The sequence below is a fragment of the Pinus tabuliformis genome, chromosome 1_1, assembly GCF_031772625.1.
Source record: "Pinus tabuliformis cultivar Carrire ecotype Pingquan chromosome 1_1, CPIR1, whole genome shotgun sequence".
Taxonomy (NCBI): Eukaryota; Viridiplantae; Streptophyta; class Pinopsida; order Pinales; family Pinaceae; genus Pinus; species Pinus tabuliformis.
In genome coordinates this window covers 731445732-731464432 of record NC_142297.1, presented here as the reverse complement: position 1 = coordinate 731464432, position 18701 = coordinate 731445732, and the positions used below count along the sequence as shown (strand labels likewise).

The following is an 18701-nucleotide window of genomic DNA, read 5'->3' as shown; positions in this document are numbered from 1 at the left end:
CAATTTGTTGGCTAGATAATACTTAAGCTTCATCCAATAATAAATGTACAATATCATGTTTTTTCTTCCCTCAATAGTGCCACATTGAAGTCGTGGAGAAATAAGGGAGGCTACTTCACATTTCTCAAGCTTGAGGTTTTCTATTGTTGTGGAAACATCTAGTCTGTGGGAAGGAGGAGATTCATTTGGATGTATTTTCATGAATATTTATGTTATATTGAAGAATATATTTTTCGTCACAATCACATTTCAATGCATACTTATTAAACATAAAAGAAATATGAGAAACATATCAAAGAAATTTATTTTATATAGAAGTCATCATAAAAACTATTTAAAAAAAGGATATAGTTTTTTAGTTTTTCTCATAACAAAGGTGATTTTGCATAGAATTAAATAAAATAATACATAGTTGTATTGGATATCACTAAATAGAACAAAATTCAAGTTTACCAACAATGCTAAATTTGCATTTTTTATTCCACTAACCATATTTTTCCATTATTTAAGAGAAATGCATACACTGCAATTTTGAATTATTCGAGAGAATTGGACATGTACATAAGGTTTAAATTATTTAAGAGATACATATACAATAAATTATTCAAGAGAATTATATACATAGGTATATTTAGAACAACTATAAACTCCCCATGGAGGATCTCAAAGTCAGGGATGACTAAGAATAAGGCCTAAGTTTGTACACTACACAAGAATGCAAGCCCTTTTAATGATCCCTACATTGACTCACAAAAATATCAAACTCTTAATGTTTGTCTTAAAGAATATTTTCCTTTTTGTTAATTCACAAAACAAAACATATATACTGTCTAAATTCTAGGGTGGGCGAAAGCACCAAGGAGAGCCACCCAACTCAACACAAGCATCCAATAAATCTGTTTAACCTAATTTTATAAAGGAATCACACCTTTATGTAGGACCTCAACATATCTCTATTGTTTCCTAACTAATTGCCTTACCTCATCTGCCTTTCTCGATTTAAGGCAGAGCTAGTCTTATTAGCCAACATCTTGTCTAGAAAAATATATAACTTCTTAATCTTAGAGTGCACACAATCCAATTCATGGAGAACAATAGAGGAGGAAGCCATGGCCTTCTTCTTATCAATTTCTTCATTCACTTTCTTTTGCAGCTTGAGCATTGAAGAAGCCCAAGAAGGGTAATTATTGGTCGGATGCAGGTTGGGTAGAGGTCTTCTGTGTTAGGTCAGTAGGGCAAAAACTACAACCCCACAGGAAAAATAGTGGCCATGTTTCCTCCACACATGGAAGGTAACAACGAATTGGCTTTGGACCCATCAAGAGATACTGGTGAGGTTAACATCTCCTCCATTCTTCTAAGCTAGAGTTACACTTTTCCATCTTGGATCTTTTTTGCCCTTGTCTACCAAGCTTTTTGTCCTTCTTCTTTGTCCCTGATCAAGTTTTTTTCAGTAATGTTGTCCTTATTATTGAAGCAGTGAAAGTCGAGTTGCACTAGAATCTAGTATCGCTCCACAGCTGTGAGGCTCTCCTTGAGGATATTACAATTGTCTGGGAGTTTTAACGCTATCATCCAGATAATCGATATGCCTAACGTATTTTTCATCCATGTTTCCTAGTATTTCACTTAATTTTTTGAATAACATTAGAAAAAGTGTGTATTTACATCTATATTTGGAAATATTCATTCACTACATATCTTTCTATTCTAGAATGCTATAGAAGTAATGCTAAAGATGACAAGGCATCAGAGTTGAAAATGCAGTGCATATAACCTAGGGGAATAGATCTCCTTGGCTCTTTGATATGGATTGTCTAAGTAGGCGTGAGCTATCATTCCAAGAAAGAGGACAAGTACTTATTTTTTGATTTATGTAAACATATTACAAACTTATCATAGTATTGATTTTCTATTTGAATAAGTATATTAATCTCAATGCTTGATTTTTATAATAAAATGAGCTACATGACTCTATATATGTGATGCCTTATTGATTCCATTGTTGAATAGAGTGCATCTCACTATATATTTCATTTCTCATTGATTTCTTCTTTAGTATCACAAATTGAACAAACAATTTCAGAATAAAACCTATAATGTACATATATTATGTATAATAACATGAAAAAAATAAATCCACTCCTAGTTTTATGATTAAATGCTTCGGTAAGATATTAATCTCTTTGTAAAAGAACAATTAATTGAGCCCAAAGAGTTACATCTTGAAAATTATATTTGTTTGTTCCCGTGATCATTTCTTTTCCATACTATGTCTTATCAAGAAATGTGCAAGCCCTTTCACTTTCCCATTTTTGACATATAAGTGTTATTAATTGATGCAGGAGCATTCAACTCAACAATTTAGTTGTATTCTAATAGACATAGGGGGTCTTGTATTTTCAAGGAAGTTGGATTCCTATGTATGTAATCATTAATGTTTAAGTGATTAAAATAGGAATTAATTAGATGTTGTGAAGATGTTTGTAAAGGATATCAAATGAAGGAGAACATGAGTGGTAATAATAACTAGTGAGTAAGAATTCAATTGTAACTCTTAAGGTAGTTTCATCATTCGAGGAACTAGAGAGGATTCTTAGGGATTAACTGGAGTTAGAAGTGGACTTAGAGGACATTTAGGATTAAAAATCCGAACCAGAATGAGTTCAACAAAACCTTTCTGGTATAAATGTAAGCCTAAAAGGCATAAACAAGGGTTAGATGGCTAGACAGTAGATAGGTTTGACTGTAAGCCTACGGGCAAGAGAAGGAGGCCATTGATATTGAAGATCAATCTTGAGAGACAGAGAATCTCGATACGTAATCAATTGTTTATACTTATATATATAGAGGTTTATTCCATAACTGTGTAAATGTGTGAAACGAGTATTTAATGAATGAATTATATGTGAATTTGAAGGTTCTGTAATAGAAGTTGTAGGCAGATTTCTATAGAGCTACACAGAGGAGGAGAATGATTTAGAGGAATCATAGTGGGTCTTTGAATCCAGCTGAAGGATTAGAGTGAAGCTCTGGAGAGACTGCGATGTGAGAATTCGCAGAGGTCAAGCTCAGGAGTGAGTTGAGAAGCGGAAGCAGAAGGTCGAAACCCTGAAGAAAAAACCCAAAACCACATAAAAACACTGAAGAAACGAAGTAAAGTCAAAGTAAAGGGACGAACGAAGAATCAAGTCATAAAGGATGGGAATCATTAGATCTTTGAGATCAACGGGCGAGGTCGAAGGAAATGAACGATCAGGCTTAAATCGCATAGAAGGGAATCAAGAAATGAACAGTGGAGATTAACTAAAAGCATTGGTGGAAGAGGAATCTGGAGGAGCTGTCGCAACCATCAGTGGTTGAACATCTACGATCATCAGGCCTGAAAAAGTCTAGACGTTAACCAAGAAGAAAGGCGAAATTCTAAGCGAAAGCGGGTTATCGGATGGAGGAAAAGTGCTAAGTGGTATTAGAGGGTAATCACCTAACTCCACTCATTAGTTGACATGTAGCACAAGAGCAGAGAGAGAAAACTATTTTATCGGGCAGGTATTCTCCATGGTTGTGTCTCATAGGATATTTCTATAGACCATCGTATCCGCTAAGTGCAGATCTACAGTGGAGGATTGTCGTGTAAGTTTGATTGATCGGGAAAGGATATCAACCGTCAGATTGTGGGGTTGAAATTAATGGTGGAGAGTGAACCCGATAAAGGTAAGCCTCGGTAACTGTGCGAAGGGCTGTGGATTGGTAAAAAAGGTAAGTTTCTGTGTGTTTGTGTATATTCCCATTATACGAGGGTTATAATAGAATTAAAGGGAATAAATGTTTATGGGTTAAGTTTACGCATAACCAAAGTTAAGAGTGGGTGTGGTTAATATATGCGGCTTAAGATTAATGAAGGCTTATAAGTGTTAATGAGTCCTGATAGAAAGGATATTGACTAAGGGTTAGACTATGGTTGAATTATGAAATCATTTAGCATAAGACCTGAGTAAGGGGGCATTAAACCATTCATTAAGAATTGAAGATTTGACTTGTTTGTGAGTTAAATTCCTGGGACAAATGTGCTTATGAATCTTACATGCATATTATGGGTGTAAGCCGGGGTAACCCTACGTCATTTGGTATCAGAGCCAGGTTGTAACTAAAACAATTGGTGTTAAAAAAGAACAAAGAAATTCTATGTGAAAGAATTGAGAACAAAGTTATCTGTCAAAGATGTTTATGCAGGCAAGGAAGGATCAAATTCTAATCTAACAATAAGTAGGCACACAGAGGTGATGTGTTGCGGAACTTGCAGATGCAAGAAAAAGAGGATAATCCATTCAAGGTACATGTGGAATGGTGGAACAAGATCATGTAGAGATCTTGAAGGTGAGGTGATATGTTTTGTTTTGATTTGATTGGAGAATGTGTGTTTGTACATTGATGCACAAATAACAACAAAAAAAGGTGAGAAGGTTGCAACATCTAGAGCAAGGAGTGCTCAATTGGTTCCAAAGAAAAGAACTAGAGAAATGCTAAGAGATTGAGCTCAGAAGAGGAGAGAAGCTTAGTAAAGCATATGTAGCAAGAAGGAGACTTGTTATTGCAGAGGTATTGTTACAGATCACAAAGGCAATTCCGCAGAGGATGTGGGTAGAATTTCTAAGGGATGAAAGAAGCCGGTAAGAATTTTTAAGTGAAAGAAGAGGTGGTTAGAACCAAGTATTTTATGGTGATTGAAATACAAGAGGACAATTGTGTTCCTAGGAGATGCAGAAGAGTTGAAGCTTAGAAGGAGCAGAGAGAAGTTCCCAAAGGAGGTTCCAAAGATAGAGAACCAAGTGCTTGCCAAAAGACCAAGTACAATGGAAATCTTGGTGAGGGAAGTTGCAACAAGGAGGACTTCTTGTTGCAGAGGCTTTAATGCAACTCATAGTGAGTGAGTGAGGAGCTTATGAAGAGATAGGAGAAGAAGATGGCTACTGATAGTCATAACAGAGGTTCTGAGGAAGACCACAGTAGAAGAAAGAAGAAGAAAGAGCGTGCCAAGGTAAATGGCATGAGGATGAGTCAAGAGGAGCTTGACAAAAAAATTGCAAAGATGAAAGAACAACTCAATGTATCGATGACGATACTTGAGGAAAACCAAAGACAAGGTTGGGCCTTGAGCAAGAAGCGAATGAAGTGGCATAAGTTGTAGAGAAGGCTACAACAGAGGCAAGTAAGGTGGCTAATGGAAAAACTCAGAGAAGCTGAGTTGGAAATGAAAATGGAAGTTTCTATTTGTGAAGCAGAATAGGGTGAAGTTCTGAGTGAAGATGAAGAATTGAAGACTGAAACTTCAAGTGAGGCCAAAGGGTCACATGGTTTTAAATCTGACAATTTATGTATGTTTGCAGGGGAAGCATGTAAAGAAGGACAATTTGCTGATATTGTCATAAAGGAGGAAGAAGACAAGCATAATCTAAATTTTGTTTTGGAAGAAGATGAGATAGATAGGTCTCGTATACAGTTGGGGAAAGATATCAAGCAACCAAGTGAAGGGATTGAGGAGATTGAAGAGGAGACCATCAAAGAATTTTTGAGTCATAAATGGAACTTGGAACAGAAAGGAGATATGATGGTTGAAACATCAAGTGGGACTACATGGTCTTATGTTTTTAAAATTGATAGTTTGTGTGTGGATGCAGAACAAATGCAAGAGAATATTAATGCATATGGTGAGACAAGGATAGCTCTTGGAGAAGGTAAACAGCGAGAGATTAAAGGAAAACTTGAAGAAGAGATTATGTTAGCTGAAAACATAGTAAAGGATCGTCAGTTCACCATGATGATAGGCACACTAGAAATAACCATGGAAGTTGTTGAGACAGATAGTAAAAAAGAAGGACATCTATTGAAAGATGTTAAGAAGGAAGAAATCTATGCGAAGGATTTAACCTTGGGAGAAAGGACATCTGATGATTGGTCACTAACAAAGGAGGGTTTTGCAGAGGATGAACAATTCTTTGAAGCTGTCAAAAGTATGGAAAAGTATCTTTCAGAAGATGAATACTTTGGAGTAAAGGATAAGGGAGAATATCTCTTGAATGAGGAAGGCAGTGACTTATTGCAAAAGAAAGAAATTAGTAATGAAACTATTACAACACAAGGACAATTTCTTGTGGGAAAAAGAGACGAAGTTCAGTTTGAAGAACTGATATGTGAAACAACAATTGAAACTGTTGATGATGAAGTACTTGCGAAGTGTCACGGAGAAATTGCATTGCTGGAATATTTTTTGGGAATTCAGAGTATGAAAGTGTGATTGCAGAGGAAGGAGTTCACCATAGTGGACAAGAGCAAAAAGACATCATTAGAGCAGATGATGTGGAAGAGAGACTAGCTGACAGTCTTAAGAGTTCTTTAGATAATTCTTTAAAGAAGATGAATCAGCATACTGATGTGCTGATAGAGGAGGAAAAATCAAAACAACATATTGAAATGTTGTCAAAGGAAAAAGAGGAACTGAAGCCTTATGTTTTTTATTTTAAGAAGTTTTTTATGAGTGCAGGTTTAGTTGCAGATGCTGGAGAGAATTTGGTACAAATGAGCAGTCAAATAAAGATGAAAGAAGAAGGATTTATGGAAAAGTTTGATCCATGGAACAAAGATATTATACTACTGGGAAAATATGCTAGGATTGATGAGCAACATAGTGTTTTATTTGAAAGGAGTCAAGTACAAAGGAAACTGGAGGACTATTTACTTTTTGAAAGTAAATTTATAGAGGTGGAACAGAGGTTGTTTGGAACACAACAAGAGGGTAAGGATGAAAGGGTGGTAGTAAGAATACAACAACTTCAAAGAGAAGACAATAATTATCAGTCAGAAGATATACTAGATAGAGAGATCAAACTGATAAGAAGGATAATGATAAAGGTGTCTCAGAAGAAGACAACAACAAGAAAGCAAAGGAGAAACAGAAAAAGAATGACAACATTAGATTGTGAGAGCATAGCTAGTGGGGAAATGCAGCATAAAGTATGGAAACTTGGAGAACAAAAACAAGCGATAGCAACAACCAAATACAAATTACAGAAATAAGTATGGGATCCAGGAAGACAAAGATCAGAAACACATGATCAAGAGATCATGATTATTTTAACCTTAGGAGTCTGATGCAGGAGCATTCAGCTCAACAATTTAATTGTATTCTAGTAGACATAGGGGGTCTTGTATTTTCAAGGAAGTTGGATTCCTATGTATGTAATCATTAATGTTTAAGTGATTAGAATAGGAATTAATTAGATGTTGTGAGGATGTTTGTAAATGCTCTCGAATGAAGGAGAACATGAGTGGTTAATAATGACGAGAGAGTTAGAAGTCAATTATAACTCTTAAGGTAGTTTCATGATTCAAGGAACCAGAGAGGATTCTTAGGGATTAACTAGAGTTAGAAGTGGACTTAGAGAACATTTAGGAGTCAGTTCAATAGATTAAGGATCTGAACCATAATTAGTTCACCAGAACCTTTTTGATATATATGTAAGCCTAAAAGGCATAAACAGGGGTTAGATGGCTAGGAAGTAGATAGGTTTGACTGTAAGCCTACGGGCAAGAGAAGGAGGCCACTAATATTGAAGATCAGGCCTGAGAGATAGAGAGTCTCGATATGTAATCAGTTGTTTATACTTATATATATAGAGGTTTATTCCATAACTATGTAAGTGTGTGAAACGAGTATTTAATGAATGAATTATATGTGAATTCGTAGGTTCTGTAACAGAGGTTGCAGGCAGAGTTCTATAGAACTACACAGAGGAGGAGAATGATTCAGAGGAATCATAGTGGGTCTTTGAATCCAGTTGAAGGATCAGAGTGAAGCTCTGGAGAGACTGCGATGTGAGAATTCGTAGAGGTCAAGCTCAGGAGTGAGTTGAGCAGCGGAAGTGGAAGGTCGAAACCCTGAAGAAAAAACCGAAACCACAGAAAAAAACTGAAGAAATGAAGTAAATTCGAAGTAAAGGGACGAACGAAGAAGCAAGTTGTCGATGGATGGGAATCGTTGGATCTTGGAGATTAATGGGCGAGGTCGAAGGAAATGAATGATCAGGATTAAATCACGTGGAATGGAATCAAGAAATGAACGGTGGAGATTAACCAGAAGCGTTGGTGGAAGAGGAATCTAGTGGAGCCGTCGCAACCGTCGATGGTTGAAGATATATGGTCATCGGGCACGAACAAGTCCAGACATTAACCAAGAAGAAAGGTGGAATTCTAAGCGAAAGCGGGTTATCAGACGGAGGAAAAGTGGTAAGTGGTATTAGAGGGTAATCACCCGATTCCACTCATCGGTTGACATGTAGCACGAGAGCGAAGAGGGAAAACTGCTTTATCGAGCAGGTATTCTCTGTGCTTGTGTCTCACCCGATATCGCTGTAGACCATCGGATCCGCTAAGTGCAGATCTAGGGTGGAGGATTGTTGTGTAAGTTTGGTTGATTGGGAAAGGATATCAACCGTCAGATCGTGGGGTTGAAATCTATGGTGGAGAGTGAACCCGATGTGCGAAGGGCCGCGGATTGGTAAAAAAGGTAAGTTTTCGTGTGTTTGTGTATATTCCCATTATACGAGGGTTATAATAGAATTAAAGGGGATACAGGTTTATGGGTTAATTTTACGCATAACCAAAGTTAAGAGTGGGTATGATTAATATATGCAACTTAAGGTTAATGAAGGTTTATAAGGGTTAATGAGTCTTGATAGAAAGGATATTGACTAAGGGTTAGACTATGGTTGAATTATGAAATCATTCCGCATAAGACTTGAGTAAGGGGACCTTAAACCATTCGTTAAGAATTGAAGATTTGACTCGTTTGTGAGTTAAATTCCTAGGACAAATGTGCTTATGCATTTTACATGCATGTTGTGGGTGTAAGCGGGGGTAACCCTACGTCATTAATTCTTATAAACTTTAATAAGATATGTTGGTAATTAGATCTCTTGGAAATACCACTCATCCCTATTGAATCGATAACAAGTCAAAGTAGAGTGATCTATGAAATGTTGGCACAAGGGTTTAAGTGGTCAATGAAATCACAATGTGTATCAAAGGGCAGCGTGTCTGTGGGCAGTGGTGTCATGGTCGTGGTAGCATTGGGTGGCCTGGTGGATGTTGTTGTTGGTCGTGTAGTTTAGGGTGGTTTCATATATGTGGGATTTTTACTATGTGCACTTGATTTTCCATTTGGGATTTTTATGCATATTCTACGGGGGGTTGATTTTGCTCCTACCGTTTTTTCAGGTGGTCTGTGATTTTATCCCCTGTTGTTTTGGCTTTCTCTATCCTAAACGCGAGGGTTGGTGCCGGGGTTGGGGTGTTTGTACATGTGTGCTAGTCCAAGGTCTTTCTTTGCTTTGGCGTGATGTCAATTGAGTATGTTGATTGGGGACATCCATTTTTTCTGGTGCATTTTTGGGTTGCCGGTTCCACTATTTTTCTAGTTATCGATTTTCCAGGAAGTTCGAGGCTCTATTTCTTGAGGTGCATTTACGATCCACCTAACGGATCTATGGCACCCCCTGTTTTGGGTCTCATCCACACCTTGATCCTTATCCTTCCTATATTTGATGGGATTATGCCATTTATGGACTCTTGGGGGTATTTGTGTCATTATTAATTGTGGCTCCTCTTTTCGATGGGTGAATGTACCTGTTTTTACTTCTTTCTTCGGGGTGGTTTCACTTTGGCGGGATCTTGAGGCGAGATTGATGTCATATTTGTACAAGTTCTGCAAGGAACATTGAAGTTTTGTTTTTTTATTAAAACCGTTGCAGACTCGCTTTATCCCTTTTTTCTCCTCCGAGACATCCTCTTTGCCCCTGGACCGAGGTTTGGTGGGTGCACATCACCCTAGAGATTGGATAGGTTATTAATGTTTATCAACAGTGGTGGGTGGGATGGGTGATGATCTACAACTGGATGGGGTACTTACCTGCTTGGACTCAGACGTGGCTGTGCAGGAGGCGTTTATACATGCCATGATGGATGATGAGTGTGTGCAGGGTAGGGCACATCGACACCGAAGGGCAGATGACGTGTCTGTGGGTCCGTTATAGGGGATGGGAGACATGTTGCATGGGGAATCTACGATTCATGCAAACAAACATGACGAGCCTCAACCTGGGTCTCCATAGTTCAATTCACCATCGATTTTTCCTACCCTCCTAAAGACTAAGCAACGGGCTGCTCGACCCATTAAGCCTTGTGCTGAGATTAAATTATTAAGTTTTGGTTATGACGTTTTATGGGATCAGGTCACTAGTTTACAAAAGCAGACACTTGTGGGGAGGTGGACATTTGTTGATCCGACTAAGAAGAATATCTAGGACTGGGTGAACAAAACATGAATGAAAATGCTGGGATATGTACCTAAGGTGAGTTTGTTGATGAATGCCCAATTCAATTTCTATTTTCTTCATAATGATGACTCAGAAAAAATTCTCAAGTTTCCCTGGGTACGCAATCGATGATTTCTTAAGCTTCACTGATGGTACATTGGGCTCAATCTCTTATTGCGTACGTCAAGAAATGGAATCATTTGGGTGAAGCTTCTGGGCCTCCCCTTGGAAATATGGACTAACAATTCCCTGACAACGATTGGCAACTCGATTGGATGCTTCATATACCTGAAGCCTGGTATTGTGGGTGCTTGTGATAAACGTGTGGCTTGGATTTTGTTTGAGGTCAGTTTTTCGGGTGGTCTTTCGGTTGACATTGATTTGGAATGGGGAACGATTAGATTCCGACACCGAATTAATTTTTGGGGGATTTTTTTCAGATGTCTTTATTTCCACTGCACTGGACATCTATTAAATCGCTGCCCGGGTAGACGCAGGCCACGACATCTTGGACGGGGACACCAGATGAAGGTTCTGAATGTTTCACTCCGACATAACATTGGATCGGCAGGGGAATCGCTCTAAGGGGACTTTAATGCCACCCTACTGGAGCAGGAGAGATGGGGTGCCCATTCTCAACTGGACCCTTTGGTGGATAGGTTGTTTGGACTATTTTATGGACATCATATAAGGGATATTTTCCCTGTTCTGATTTCACCTACCTGGAGCAATTGTAGAGTGTGGGATGAGTATATAGGAAAGGAACTTGACATATTTATCATTAAGGAACATTTGGCTAAATAGTTGGGGAATCTCATATCTTGGATACACAGGACCTATATCTATGATCACATGCCTATTATTCTTCAATGGAGACTGGAGGACTGGAGAGTCGACATTCCTTTAAAGTTCAACCATGTTTGGTTAGAGGACGAGGAATACAACAAGTTAGTGAGATCGACTTGGAATGAGGGTCTACTTCCGCAGTGGGATACCGTGATGGGGTATATGATTGAAAGGCTTAGACATATCAAGGAAAAAACCAATGTATGGGAACAAAACAAAAAGAAACAGATGTATAGGGACCTGGAACAGATCACAAAAGAGATTGCTGGGTTTGGAAAATTGATGGAGCAGAGACAATCGTCACAGGGAGATTGATAATATCTCAATAATTTAAAGGATAAAAAAATAGGATCCTCCACATTCATGAAGTAACATGGAAGTTAAAGAGTAGAGCAATTTGGCTGTGGGAGGGATACCACAACACCAAATATTTCCATAAATTTGCATATCACAGAAAACAGACTAATATTATTTGGCACATTGAGGATATGAATGGGGGGATAAAGCACACTTCGGAAGAGATCCGGGTTGAGGTTGTCCGATATTTTAAAAATTTATACAAATATCAAGAGGGGGTGAGATTTGAAGACCAATTGAGGGCATTGGAGCAATATCCTCAGATGTTTGATGAGGAATCAAATGGGGAACTCTTTCGACCTGCCAGCCTGGAGGAGGCCTTGGATGTTCTCAAATAATTTGCCAAAGAGAAGTGCTGAGACGGTGGAGTTCTTCCTACATTTTTTTTTATATCACGGGACAACACATACTGGACATTGTGGAGGAATCCAAGACTATGGGTTTGATCTTGGGTGGTATCAAATCTACATTTATGAAACTTATTCCCAAATTTTATAACCCCTCTATATCTGGTGATTTTCGGCCCATCTCAGTAAGCAGTATTTTATACAAGACTGTCTCAAAGCTGATAGCAGGTAGTATCAAAAAAGTATTGTCTTTACATATCTTTGGAGAACAATTTGGTTTTTTTAGTGACAAGCTTATTCATGATGTTATTTCTTTGGCACAAGAAGCTATTCACACCATTCATACAAAGAAAAAAGAGGCTTTGGTCATGAAGATTGACCTCCACAAGGAATATGATTGTGTAGATTGGTCCTATACTCGCCTATTGTTACATAAGTTTGGGCTCCATACTCAAAATGTTGAATGGATAATGGTTAGTATCACTTCTGCACATTTCGTTGTTTTGATCAATGGGCTGCCCTCCCCAATTTTTCATGCTGGCAAAGGCCTCAAACAAGGATGCTCGCTCTCACCTCCCATTTTCATATTGGTCTTGGATGGCCTCAGTTTAAAGATCAAGGAAGCTAAAGCACTGGGAATGTTCCGAGAGATCAATATCACTAGTCAGGTATGCATCACTCATTTGTTTTTTGTTGATGACATATTGACATTCGGTATTATTTCCATATCCTAGTGGACTTCCTTCATCAGATAATTGGAAGATTTGGGGATGATTCGGGGTTGATAACAAATGGCAATAAATCCACTTTATATCATTCTGATGGGGATATGCAGGACATTGGATATATTTCTGATCTATTTGATGTACAGACAACTCCTATTCAGACGGGCTTTACTTACCTTGGCTTTCGGTTCAAGCCCAACTTTTATGTAGTGGGGGATTGGATGTCGCTGGTTGACAAGTAGAAGAAGAAACTATGCACATGGACAAATCAATTTCTCTCTTTGGGAGGCCGATATATCCTCCCTCGCGCTATTATTACAACAACTTTTCTGTATACTGGGCACACTTATACTCCATACTAGTCTCCATTACAAATCGGCTCCATTCTATCATCGCACAGTTCCTCTGGGCTGGGAATAACCCTTGTTTTAAATCACTTGTGAAAATGGAGTGATATTACGCAACCAAAGGACTGGGGGGATGTAGTTTTCTTGATCAATGCATATTTGGGAAGGCACTGTTCATTAAATCTCTGTGGCGAGCTATGTGGGGTAGTGGGATATGGCGATAGATTTTCAAACATAAGTATTTGAAGGCCTGTGACCTAGAACATATTTACAGAGATACAAACATTGGTCTCTCTAGAGGATCGTTGATCTAGCGATCTTTTCATAAAGTCTGAGAATACTGGCATTTAAGGGTGGTATGGGGTTTTGGTAATGGTCATAAAATATTTATTGGATCAGATATGGTTAAGGGAGTTTCCTTTGGAAGTACCTTGAGCGTGTACACATTGTCTATGATTCAACGTGGGGGATTTTCTACTTATCTAAAATTATAAACAGATGGGAGGCCGGTTTCCCGATTTGGAAAAATGTTGTGGAAATGCACTTGGCGGGTAGTAGTGCTATGGAATGGAATTCATATGTCAAAAACTTAAGCAGGATGGGACTATGTTTTGACAAAGGAGGTGATTGTTTACATTGGATTGGGAGGTTGGAAAAAGGGGCACCCATTGTGGATGATAGATACAAGTGGTTGATGGCACAAAATGAAACCCAGGGGGAAAGATCGTTGTTTTCCAGAATATGGAAATGGAAAGTTCCCACAAAAATTATGCTATTTGCCTAGCTGGTCTGGAGAAATACGATCCTCATGTGGGATAATCTGTGGAAAAGGGGACATTTGGGGCCGGGTATATGTATTTTTTGTACGAAATACTCTGAATCAACACAACATATCTTCTTCCTGTGTACTGTCACAAATTGAATTTGGAATTTTTTTGTTGTTGCCTTTCAATTCACTTATAGGGGGATGAACAATTTTGAAGAGTTCATGATAGACTGGATGAATGTTAAGAAGAATTATAGGACCCTCCCTCTATTCATCATCTAGGAAATTTAGAGGGCCTGAAACCGGTTCATATTTGAGGGACGAATATTTGATTATCACTGGGGTTATACACAAAATTTTATCTTGGACGAAGCCCACCTCCTACTGTACCGAGAATGTTGTTTATCAATCCTATAGGATGAGGTCCTTTGCTTATCAGACCCCTGCTGGTTTCTTTGATGGTGTTGCCCAACATGGAGATTGTGGATGTGACACAGTTTTGCACATTGACTGGGGAATTCAATACCATTTATGCTGGGATGGTGGCTCTGGGTCCACCACTAAGGCAAAGGCTATGGATTTATGGGGGTTGCTTTGGTTTTCTCTCCACAAGAACATTCACTATATGAATATCTATGGGGACTCTAAGGCATTGATTAATGGCATCAAGGGAACTACTGGGTTATGCTCTCCCCTTCTATAGTGTGTCTCAGGAGGATCAAGCACACCTTAGGTTTGCTCCTCTCATACACCATCTCACATGTATAATGATAATGTAACAAGATGGTTGACAGCCTCTCCAAGGCTGGCCTGGGCAGATCTTCTAGCATATTGCACTATCGATACTTGGTTGAAAACAAGGTATTGGAGGAGGGCAGGCTCCGCTTGCCATGAACAACTCAACACCCTACAACGAAACTCTATGTGGGATATACAATTTTTTTTGTTAATATCCATTTTCCTAGCATTTACATTTCGCCGCAAATTTTGAATTATAATACTCAGATATGGTTGAATTTGTGTTGATATGAACTATTACATAGTTTCTGATAGACAATTTTTTGATATTACTCTGGAACCATTCTTATCCAACACCTTTTTTTCATTGGATTGATGAAGCTATTGACTAAGAATATGTATTGTTTTTATTTAATAATATAAGCAACGCTTTTTCTTCTAAAAAAAGAAAGATTTATCCATTTTGGCATTTGGTGTATGGAAATTTACATAAAGTTTGAAATTTGTTGCATAATCTACATAAAGCATATATATTTATGTATTAAGGCTTCTGTGATCCATAATGAATTAAAGAAAGTCTTTCAGTAGAAATCACATAAGAGAAAAATTTTGGCCGATGCGTTTCGAACCAACAAGTGTGGTTCATCATTAGGACCAGATGAAGACGCAGACCATGACAAATGTTTAAATAGAGAAATGTATAAACTAATTTTTTTATTACGACTGTATTTGAACAATAATATTTAAATTTTGATATTAATTTATTAATATAATAAAAACAAATATTATTAAGTAACGACTATATTAAATTGCTAGTTTTTGAAAAATAATATTTAAATTATAATAAAAATAAATATTAATAAGTAACAACTATATTACTGACTAGTTTTCGAAAAATAATATTTAAATTAATTTATTAAAAACAAATATTAATAAGTAACGACTATATTAAAGAGCTAGTTTTTGAAAAATAATATTTAAATTAATTTATTAAAATCAAATATTAAAAAATAATCAAAGTTAAATCTTTAAAGATTAATAAAATCGTATTAACAATTGAAATTTATTTAAATGTTTAGAATTACAAATCATTTATGATTATATTATAATTTAATAACTAATAACTTAAATATTATTTATTAAAAAATGTTTTTAAAAATAAAAATAAAACTTCAATTAAAATAATTAATATTTATGTTGTAATAACAATTCAACCATTTATGAGGGAATTCTTGTTCATATCAATGGAATCTTAAGGAGAGATCGAACGCTAGCCATATGGTTTCCTTTCAGGTGAGCGATGGAAACCCTAACACAGGCGGTCTCTCTAAGCAGGGGTTACGGATAGGAACTCCATTTTACAGTTAACCATTTGACCTCTGTAGGTGCATGTTATCACACTCTATCAACGACTGGCTGCCCTCCGTGCTCACTATTGTCACCGTTTCCTTTCGCTTTCGTTGGGACTACTACAATATGTTGGACATGGAATTAGAAGAGGTGGATTATTCTGCCGACCCTAACCCATATGCCCCTATTTGGCGAAGCCCTAACCCTATGTCGGATTTCTCGTCTGCTGATCACCTAGATTTGTCTGAGCCGGTCCTTTTCGTTTCATCTCTTGCCATTACTCTCCCCAGGCCATCCTCATCCAACCTCCCCTTCGCTGCCCTCTCCATTAATTCTCGGAAGCTTGATTGTCATCCACTCTCTCCGGCGACTCTCCACCTACTTACTGCTTGCTCGTCGTCCTCCCCTCCATTCGAACTCTCACCTTCCAACGAACTGTCGCACCCGATGTCTTTTGTGCTCCCCTTCACGGCTGGTAACATCTTTGAGCCTGGGCACACCCTGCCTAAGCCAGTTGCTCCTTCCACCTTTGCAGCGAAGACAACCCCCTCCTCCATCCCATCAATCTGCTTTGTGACCCTGGGTCATTAAAGTCTGGCACACTGCGCAACATCATCAACAGGAGCATCAAGGCACTCTGGACCCTTTGTAGGATCATTTGACTGCGCCTAGACCGGGTAAGAGGAAAACAATGTGTGTGAAGGCCTCTGGTAAGGACCCGACCCTCAAATTTGGGGAAGGGTTGAACATGTGTGAAGTTGTCAACATGTTTGGTAAGGTACTAGTGGGTAGGGTTCGGGGCTGAGCCTATTCAGCTGAGCAGTTTAGAATCTGGGTCAAGGAGATTTGGGGCAATATCTTCAAGGATATTCTTGAGGTGCAAACTTTGGTTCGAGGATGGTTTGCACTCCATTTTTTGCAGGAGGATTATACCAACTAGGCACTTGCCAGATACTGGCACATTGAAATGGCTCTGGTCATGCTTAAGTGCTAGAGCTCGCTTTTTGACCCTGAGAGGGAACAGATCGGTGCAGGACCATTACGGGTTAGGTTGCCCGGGCTCCCTCTGCAATACTGGTATGAGGACGTTTTAGTTTGTATTGGGAATGCACTTAGCACCTACTTGGACAATGACAAGTCTTATATCAAATTTGGGAACTGGTTTCTGGCTCGCATTTTGGTCCACCTTGACGCAAGAGAGGGATTAGAGGAAAAAATCACCCTGCAATGGAATAATTTCACCAGGATCCAAATCCTGGACTACGAAGGTGTACCATTTAGATGTCACCGGTGTCACAAGGTAGGGCGCCTATTTAAGGATTGCCCCTTGGTTTGTAAAGACTCAGATACTACTAAGGAAGCAAAGGGTGATGCAGTTAGGGCACCTGCAGCTGCACTTGGGCAGACTCCTTTGACTTCTACACTGATGACTAGGAAGGGAACTCTGACTCAAGTACCTACTTCGAGCACTCCTTGTCCTCCCTCCTCGCCGATAACTCGATTAAGGGCTGCTGCTGAGGTTTCTCGAACCTCAGGTACTCCTCCTCACCTTAACTCTATATTTGCATCTTCTCCTTCTTGTTTTGCATTGCATTTGCATACTGCATCTGCATCGGTTCAGGACTTCGCCTCTCCCTCCATCCCCTGCCCCCTCGTCTCTCACCTTTCGGTCTTCTCGACTACACCTCCCTCCTTCCCTCCTGCGGATCATTCCACTATAGTTGATTCATCAACATCCTTCCCTGGTCCCCCACACCCATACAACCTCCACCCCCATTTCCCCCTCACATCTGTCTGCTATGATTCCTCCGAGTTCGGACTAGCCCCTCCTTCATGCGCCCCCAAGTCCACCAAAGGGCGTAAATCCCATTTGTCAAAGGCCATAACTTATTACTGTGCGTGGTAATATATGTACAACACTATCTCTTTTTGAATGGTCTCGGCCATAACTTAATTTTGATTACTATGTAAAGGCTTCGGCCATCAAATATACATATTCCATGAGCATCTACTACATGTAATTTTTCAAATTAATAAAAAGTCATATTTTTCCTCAGACAAAAAAAAAAAATTCAAAAAAAAATTCAACCACCATTTATTAATTGTTAATATAATTTAATAAAATTCAAATAATAACCCATCATAATATATTATGGTTCATATTTTTTATATTATTAGCTTCACATGACCAAATCTTCCATTCATATAAAATGAATCATTTAAACAAATTTGTGAGCATGTTATCCTTTGTGTTTTTAATAAACATTGATTAGTAAATGCTTCATGTTACATTTAAAAAAATAAATGCTCCATGCTACTAGAACTTTTATCCGAAATAATACGTCTTTAACTTATAATTAAATTTATATACATGATATTTGCCCCTTCAAATGATTCCTAGATTTTCAAGGTAACGTGTGTTTTGTTTTATGTAGCTTTTTGGCACAATGAATTTGTAACTGTTCCAACTTTTTGTATGTATATTGTTCTAGCTTTGTTGCAGAAAGTGCAGTTAGATAGACTTTCATAGCTACATCTATAATGTCTTTGCATTTGTATTTAAATAGACTTTTTCTTTTGCTCGTTTTTTTGCCAACTTCTCACCATGAAATTCCCAGTGCCATATTATTTTCTCTGTGTGACAATATACGCCACCATAATCCATATAGTTTCTGTAATTCTTGCCAAAGAGGTGAATGCAGGATCGATCGTCAGACCTTCTGAACATCAACCCTTCTGGCTGTCTCCCACTGGGTTCCTGCCCATGCTCGGCGCTCATTTGCGTGTTCCCTTCAGCCTACAAGTTGACACTTCGTACCTTGCAACTTACAGGAAAACTGTGGCATCGAGGGTTC

General features: G+C 38.3%; 1 pseudogene; it reads right to left on the bottom strand.

Annotated features, from left to right (window-relative positions):
• Positions 1-830: 830 nt before the first annotated feature.
• LOC149216017 (protein BPS1, chloroplastic-like) lies at positions 831-1612 on the bottom strand (annotated as a pseudogene).
• Between the last annotated feature and the right edge of the window lie 17089 nt (positions 1613-18701).